The 8,222-nt window shown below is 38.8% G+C and overlaps 1 long non-coding RNA gene and 3 other non-coding genes across 4 annotated transcripts; 3 read left to right on the top strand and 1 right to left on the bottom strand.

The window, feature by feature from the left end:
• Positions 1-1,632: 1,632 nt before the first annotated feature.
• LOC122878887 lies at positions 1,633-4,074 on the bottom strand. The gene is made up of 2 exons (XR_006378565.1): positions 2,547-4,074; positions 1,633-2,466 (listed from the first exon to the last, which is right to left on the bottom strand). It is a non-coding gene; the product is annotated as an uncharacterized LOC122878887 (long non-coding RNA).
• On the top strand, positions 3,695-3,858 carry LOC122879732. The gene has a single exon (XR_006378784.1). It is a non-coding gene; the product is annotated as a U1 spliceosomal RNA (small nuclear RNA).
• Positions 4,075-5,070: 996 nt separating the features above from the next.
• LOC122879710 lies at positions 5,071-5,261 on the top strand. Its single transcript, XR_006378764.1, has one exon. It is a non-coding gene; the product is annotated as a U2 spliceosomal RNA (small nuclear RNA).
• Positions 5,262-6,549: 1,288 nt separating this feature from the next.
• Positions 6,550-6,740, top strand: LOC122879709. Its single transcript, XR_006378763.1, has one exon. It is a non-coding gene; the product is annotated as a U2 spliceosomal RNA (small nuclear RNA).
• Positions 6,741-8,222: the final 1,482 nt, after the last annotated feature.

The raw sequence follows: 8,222 nt of genomic DNA, 5'->3' as shown, positions 1-8,222 counted from the left end.
TACATTACACCGATATCATCAACACGTTTGCTGACGTATGCTGTCACTGATGATGCATCTCTGAACATTTAACTCCTCCCTCTAAGTGTTAGTCTGTATGACCCTAAGTCACTAAACTGGACATTGATCATTACATCTCTGCCATACTTGAATAATTGTGCAATATTCTGTGTACTACTCTTTTTTTCCGTGCAATATTTAGTTTTCCCATGTTAGTCCGTGCAATATTTAGTTTTCCTATGTTAGTTTTTCCTATTTATTGACATTGATATTATATACCTCCATTACTGCTGTGCAATATCTTAATAATCTCAATAAGCTACACTTAACTCGACAGTACTTGCACTGCTTATTACTTATTACTTATATTATTACATTGTATTATTATACTGTATTATCATCATCAACCGGTAAACCCACTTGGTACTCGACACTTAGTTTATCTTATACTTATACCCACCTGGTACTTAATTCATTTTCTGACCTGTTTTTATAGTGTTTTATAGTGTATTATATTTTTTGCTAGTACTTTCTCCTGTGTGCACTGATGTAAAGGCGAGCTGCTGTAACAAAGAGTTTCCCTACGGGGATCAATAAAGTATTTCTGATTCTGATTCTGATTCTGATGTACCAGTCTGTGCATCAGTCCTGTAGAGCTGCTGTAGCTTCATCTGTCCACACTTTAACTGTTTGTTTTTTTTAAATGATGGTTTTGACAGCTTTTAATCAGCTGGGAGTAAGTTGGAATGAGAATTTGTATTGCACGATTAAAATTTGTATGCATGTATGATTGCATTTAGTATTTATTTTATTTTGAACTTGTATTTGTATGAATTAAATTAGTAGCATGTGTGTGTCTACCTGCCCAGGAACTGCACGATGGAAAGTAGCTAAATATCGTACAAAGCGTCTCCTCTCTGTATTAATGATTTTTGTTCACGGTCCCTAACAAATAATTGCAATGAAACTAATAATCCTAAAAAGACTAAAGTCTTATCTTATGTTGGTAGTTTCTTGTAAGTCAGTGTGGGCTGGCCACCCTTGGATGTATGACAGTATTACATTTAAAAAGTATTTAATATTCAATATTCTTTGCACTGCCATGCACTCTTGCACCACAACCCTGTATGTGCAGTATAATATAATAATAACAATAAAACTTTATTTATAGAGCACTTATCAAAACAAAGTACAAAGTGCTTCACAACAAGAGAAATAAAATACCACAGTGAATGACGAAACATAAAGAAATAAAGTACATAAAATACACAAAAGCAATAAAATAAACAGCCAGTTCAGGTAAAATCAGGATCTGCTTTCAGATAAAAATGTGTTTTGAGACGAGACTTAAACGCAGACTCTGACTCAGACAACCTAATTTCTTCAGGCAAGTTGTTCCAGATCCTCGGGGCCCTGATGGCAAAAGCTCTGTCCCCCTTAGTTTTCATCCTGGACTCAGGAACAGACAGGAGACCCCTGCCCAAAGATCTCAGACTACGTGAAGGTTCATAAGGGATTACAAGGTCTAAAATATAGTCTGGAGGTATGGTCACAGTCTGATCTGTGTGCAGTTTGTTGTCCAGGTCTTGTCTGTATATAATAACTATGTATTTATGTTTGCTTATCTGTGTGTGTGCTTGTTGTCTGTATTTGTATCCTTCAGTAAATCTGTTCCTTGCACAGTGTATATTGAGAGGACTTGATCAGAGGAGTCAAACGTGTCGACATGCTCAGGTCGGTTCTGATCCGGATCCACGAGGACTAATAAAGTTTTCCCCAACAGTGTTTCAATGTGCAAAACTCTTAATGCAAAGAGCCAAATTGGCTCGCTAAATTCTTACCTTTAAAGTGCAAAATCACATTTCTAGCCCTCTGAATGCAGCCACCTCATATTTGCACGAGTTTGAATGCTTACTGCTAAGCGTACAGATCACTAGATCAATGCAACATGAGTTTGCAAGCGTTGTGAGCAGCATTGCAACATACTTTAACTGGTAATAACTTCACAACCACAGTAGCTGACTGTCTGAAACATCTACGGTTTGGTGTCCTGAGTAAAAGCACATTTTGTGGTTGATACAGAACAAAAACAGGAAACTGACAGACGGTCATCATTTTGCCTTGTATGAATGTAGTAGTCAAGTCAGACTGCAGACTTCATTATCTATATTTACAGTAATACAGATTCAATAAATAGATTTGATAGTTTTTAAAAATTCATTCTAACTTACTGTTTCAAACATAAACTGAACATTTTCTTCTTGTTGCTATTTGTATAATCTTGAGGAAATGACCATCGGACGTACTGTTTTAATGAGAATTAGTTACTATTTAACAGATTATTTGATAATAGTAATTTCACTGTAAAATGCAACAATTAAAATTCAGTGATGAACATATAAAATGTGATGCATTACCTCTTTTGATACAGATGTTTTCATTTTGTGCTGAAGTGCCCTCCACACCCTCAGAATGAAACGTGTATTAATATTAACTTAAACACATTAAGTGTGAGGAGTGCACACACTTCCTACCTGACGTCCTACCTGATGCACGCAGAGGTGGAGAGGTGAACTCATTTGCATAACGTGACTGACTGCTGCTCTCTGGCAGGACAGGGGGCCTCGGACCTGGAGCATTTACTTCCCGTTGTTTGTGGGGCGATGCTTCAGGACCAAACTGCGGCTTTGAGTAAGCTAATTTACTTGATTTATCCTTTATTTGCAGGAAAACAGGTCTCTAATGTCAACAGAACCAAACGCCAAGGGTGCAGCTTTTTTCCCCCCGTTGCGTAACAAATTAACTTGCGAGACATTAATGACACAGCTGGTTTTGGCAGCCTCCGGGGATATTTTGTGCTGCTTTAAAACTTAAAAAATAACTTGTTTCTTTCATCCTGCAGGTGGATAAAACAACACAATGAAAAGCGTTAAAATGGAGCTAATATGGCGGCTGTCTAGTCTAATTAACGTCTAATTAATTTTGTGGGCTGAAGAGGACTTGACCCGTGGCACAAGCTGTCCCTCATACAAACTGTATTTATTGCACCGACTGTTTATACACATGACAGAGGAAGTTTCTGCAGCTCGCTCGGTAATCCACCTGAACGTGTTTTACTGCAGCTGTTTGCTTTGTTAAATCTTTTAACACAAAACTGTCAATGTTTTAACTGAATAAATTACTTCATTTGTTAGTGAAACATGAGTAAAGGCTCAGTGAAAGAGTCAATTAAGATGCAGAATAATTAAAGTATAACCTTTCACCGCTTCTCTATGGCGCATGCGCAGCCCCCATATGCGGAAATGAAAAACATTTGACATTTTCGCTATACAGAATGCTAAAAACAAGCTAATTGTCGATATTATATTCAATGTGTTAATCAGAATTGTTTTTTATTTATTTATTTATTTATTTTAATTTGCCGGATCGTTTTCACGTAATAACGGTAATAGTCATTTTTAAAAAGCTCCGGCGTATAACTGGCAATGCATTATGGGAAGAAGAAAATAAACTTAAAAACGTGTCAAATTTGTCGCGCATTCAGGGTCAAATCCTTCCGAAGATAAATGTCCTCAAAGTACTCGACGCTGTCTCACTTCAGAGCCGATCGCAGCGTGCGTTCATATGGCCACGGCACCGTCGGTGAGCTCGGTCTGTCCGTGAAAGAGTCGCTCACCTCCGACGTGTACAACTCATACTTACCTGGCAGGGGAGATACCATGATCAAGAAGGTGGTTCACCCAGGGCGAGGCTTAACCATTGCACTCCGGCTGAGCTGACCTCTGCGAATTCCCCAAATGTGGGAATCTCGACTGCATAATTTCTGGTAGTGGGGGACTGCGTTCGCGCTCTCCCCTGATGACGTGTTCAATAGTAAAGTGATTGTCAACTCTTTTGAGTCTGCGCAGCTAATCAACAACATGCACACTCAATGTATAAACACGCATGTTCTTTCTCTCTCTAGGAAGATAGAAACAAAAGACAACACAACTTAGTAAAAATTAAATGTCTTAATTGTATTGAGAAATGATTGTGCTCATCTATATGTGATGCGTAACTAACCATTGTTTATAGTACATCACTCTGCAGAGTATACTGTGCCCTGCTATAGTTGGCTGTATTGTATCAAACGTGTTTTATTTTGATACCTGCGTGGAGGTTTGATGTGGTTGATTAGTGTATGTTTGTAGGTTGACGTCATGTTTAACTACTGCTATGTTTATTGTCCCTGAATTGACAGCAAGAGGCTGCAAAGTGGTTACATGCATGCCACTGTTTAATGAAGTAATTGCTGAGTGAGACAAGGAGATTGCAAAGAGAAACGTGCTGTGTTCACTGCCCTTTCCACATTTAATGAAAAATATGAAAACATGCATTTATTCTGAAGTCCTCACTCTGAAAATCCCTGAGGAGCAAATTTGTCTTGCAGACGGCAGTCAATAATAAATACAATTAATAAAACATAACAATCCATACACTATATATGTACGTTTTAAATCACAAGGGTATATTTTATAAGTCGTTGTATCTGCACGAACTGTAACTTTGCAGCAGGTCTGCAGTTTAACTCGCATGAGGAGCACGTGGAGGATATGCAGTCGACCGCAGAGTGCAGTTCGCTCTGTTCGCCGCCAGAGTGCGCTGGAGCTCCGTTTGTTGTTCGTCGGAGAGTTAACAGATCAAACATATTTTCTTCCTTCACAGAGGACTTTTTACACGATTTTAAAGTTTCTTTTCGCATTTATAATCCACATGACATTAATTCAGTTTAAAATACAAGTCCCGGCTCTCTTTCTGACAGTAAATAACACGGTTATAACGTTTTAAATTCCTATTGGACCAGCTCGTGTCACGTGACCAGGAAGCGTCGCGTATCTGAACATGCGACGACCTTACTTTTGTTAAAATGGCACATTTTGCTTCCACTTCTGCTCTTTGACTCGTCTGCCGTGTGTAGTGCACTTTGTTTCTGTCTCACGGAGCGGAGTTGTTACTGAAACGCAAACTCAGACCCGTCAGTGAGGGACCCGGTGCGGGGAACCAGGTCGTTGCCTCCGACGTATTTGCAGTATCGCTTCTCGGCCTTTTGGCTAAGATCAAGTGTAGTATCTGTTCTTATCAGTTTAATATCTGATACGTCCCCTACCCGGGGACCATATATTAAATTGATTTTTGGAGCAGGGAGATGGAATAGGGGCTTGCTCCGTCCACTCCACGCATCGACCTGGTATTGCAGAACCTCCAGGACCGGTGCACCCCCCTCTCTATGTTCAATGGAAAATTAATTTTAATAATAAAAATCTTTTAGTTGTTTGGGATTAATAGTTTTGATTGGGTTTATTACAACATTGTAACAGGCTGCAGAAGTGTCTGTTCAAGGCAGCGTTCATAGCTTCGTTTATTAAAGTTAATGCAGCAACATATCAACAACAAACCCCGTCACAAGGGAAAGTTTTCCATTTAAAATTGTATTTGAGTAAAAGGTCCAGAGCAAAATGTGCCGAAAGTATTAGAAGTAAAACGGACTCATTATATAGAATGAGAGTATTATGTATTCATAGGCTGAAGCTCATTATGGCTGCAAGCTGCCGCCTGTTATTAACTACAGGTTAAACAGTAGTAATTATTTGTGTGAATTACATAGAAATTGCAGTTACTCTTCAGACACATCCGAACAACAGTTTGGAGGATATTAGAGTCCAGATCTTATGTGAAACAAGCAGCATTTTGATATGTAAACCAACTCATACTGCTGGGCACTTTAACCTATAATGTACCATTTTATAAGGTTTGTATGTCAAATTTTAATCTGGGAACTATTCCTGTAACTGGCTGTCAGATGAAGTGCAGCACATTTCCCTCTTTAATGTAGTGAAGTATTAGTATAAAGTAGCATGAAATGGAAATACTCAAGTAAAGTACCTCAAAAGTGTACTTACAGTACTCATCACGTGTACTTCCTAAGCGTCCTAAACTGTACAGCAGTCAGTCAGAAAATAAGACACTGACCTGATATTGACATGACTTTGTAATCTCCAGTTTGCACATTAAAGCATATATATATATTTTTAAGCTTTTGAAGGAGCATTTGCTGCTGCAGTATTTGTGTTTTTGTATGTAAACTGGTGCTAACTGCAGTTAGGTCTTATGTCCACTAGAGACTGTCGGAGCTCCTTTTTGTTTTTGAAAACAGACGCTTTGTCATAAAAAGCGCATCATCAGTCAGGTGTTAGCATTAACATCAATGTAAAATACACACACAGCTGTGTGTGTTGTAACGGTGTTGCAAGTGTGCATCTCCTGCTCTCAATTCCTATTGGATTATAAGGCACCACGTGACCAGGAAGCGCCGAGGAGCCACATTTGTTGATGCGTGCATTTCTTTAAAATAACATCCATGTAGCGACTGCGACAGTTTCCTCGACTGTCGTCCGTCGTGCTTTACTCTTATTTCCCCGCCTGTAGTTAAAGCGTCACGCCGGCCTTCAGACCCGTCAGTGAGGGACCCGGTGCGGGGAACCAGGTCGTTGCCTCCGACCTGTTTGCAGTATCGCTTCTCGGCCTTTTGGCTAAGATCAAGTGTAGTATCTGTTCTTATCAGTTTAATATCTGATACGTCCCCTACCCGGGGACCATATATTAAATTGATTTTTGGAGCAGGGAGATGGAATAGGGGCTTGCTCCGTCCACTCCACGCATCGACCTGGTATTGCAGAACCTCCAGGACCGGTGCACCCCCCTCTCTATGTTCAATGCAAAATTAATTTTAATAATAAAGTCTCACAGGTGGTTGGGATTAATAGTTTTGATTGGGTTTATTACAACATTGTAACAGGCTGTAGAAGTGTCTGTTCAAGGCAGCGTTCATAGCTTCGTTTATTGAAGTTAATGCAGCAACATATCAACAACAAACCCCGTCACAAGGGAAAGTTTTGCATTTAAAATTGTATTTGAGTAAAAGGTCCAGAGCAAAATGTGCCGAAAGTATTAGAAGTAAAACGGACTCATTATATAGAATGAGAGTATTATGTATTCATAGGCTGAAGCTCATTATGGCTGCAAGCTGCCGCCTGTTATTAACTACAGGTTAAACAGTAGTAATTATTTGTGTGAATTACATAGAAATTGCAGTTACTCTTCAGACACATCCGAACAACAGTTTGGAGGATATTAGAGTCCAGATCTTATGTGAAACAAGCAGCATTTTGATATGTAAACCAACTCATACTGCTGGGCACTTTAACCTATAATGTACCATTTTATAAGGTTTGTATGTCAAATTTTAATCTGGGAACTATTCCTGTAACTGGCTGTCAGATGAAGTGCAGCACATTTCCCTCTTTAATGTAGTGAAGTATTAGTATAAAGTAGCATGAAATGGAAATACTCAAGTAAAGTACCTCAAAAGTGTACTTACAGTACTCATCACGTGTACTTCCTAAGCGTCCTAAACTGTACAGCAGTCAGTCAGAAAATAAGACACTGACCTGATATTGACATGACTTTGTAATCTCCAGGGGCCTGTTGCACAAAAGTAGGATAAGGGATTAAGCCAGGATATCTTGGTGATCCTGGCTCAATTGATCCCTAATCCGGTTGCACTAAAGCTGGATAGGGTGCAGGAGGATATGTTATGGTATAAATTACCATGGAGATTTATTCTGTGGAGCTAGCCTGCTCCAGACCAGGCTAAATTCCAGGATCTATTTAATCTCATCCCTAATGTCAGTCAGCAGTCGCCACAAATGGAAACCAATAGTTATTTCACTGCTCACTATACATTGTTATCACATATAACTAGACCCACTGTCATTATTTAAACGTTTGTGATCATTAATTTCAATCATTTTGGATAAATAATGATTTTTAGATGATGTTGCTATCATTAGATAATTTACAGTTTCCAATAGACTATAAGGCTATATATAAAATGATAGAATATTAGGGCCACAGAGGGAAAAAAAAAAAGTCATAATATTGTAACCAGTTGTTTTAAAGGAGGACAGTTGTTAAAATGACAGATGTGGGGCATTTCGTGAAATTGTACTTCAGTATGGTTTCATAAACAAAGACATGCTGATGTGCCAGAATATGAAGTATCACATTGTCATAACTATCAAAACTGTAAAAAGAATATGTTGCTTTTCTGCAGAAAGAACCAGCCTCATAAATTTATGACTTTATCCTTTTTCCTCAGTGGGGCCCTAGTACTCTGTCATATA

The sequence above is a fragment of the Siniperca chuatsi genome, linkage group LG7, assembly GCF_020085105.1.
Source record: "Siniperca chuatsi isolate FFG_IHB_CAS linkage group LG7, ASM2008510v1, whole genome shotgun sequence".
NCBI lineage: Eukaryota > Metazoa > Chordata > Actinopteri > Centrarchiformes > Sinipercidae > Siniperca > Siniperca chuatsi.
The sequence above is the reverse complement of the archived record's forward strand: the minus strand, read 5'-3'. Positions and strand labels throughout refer to the sequence as shown.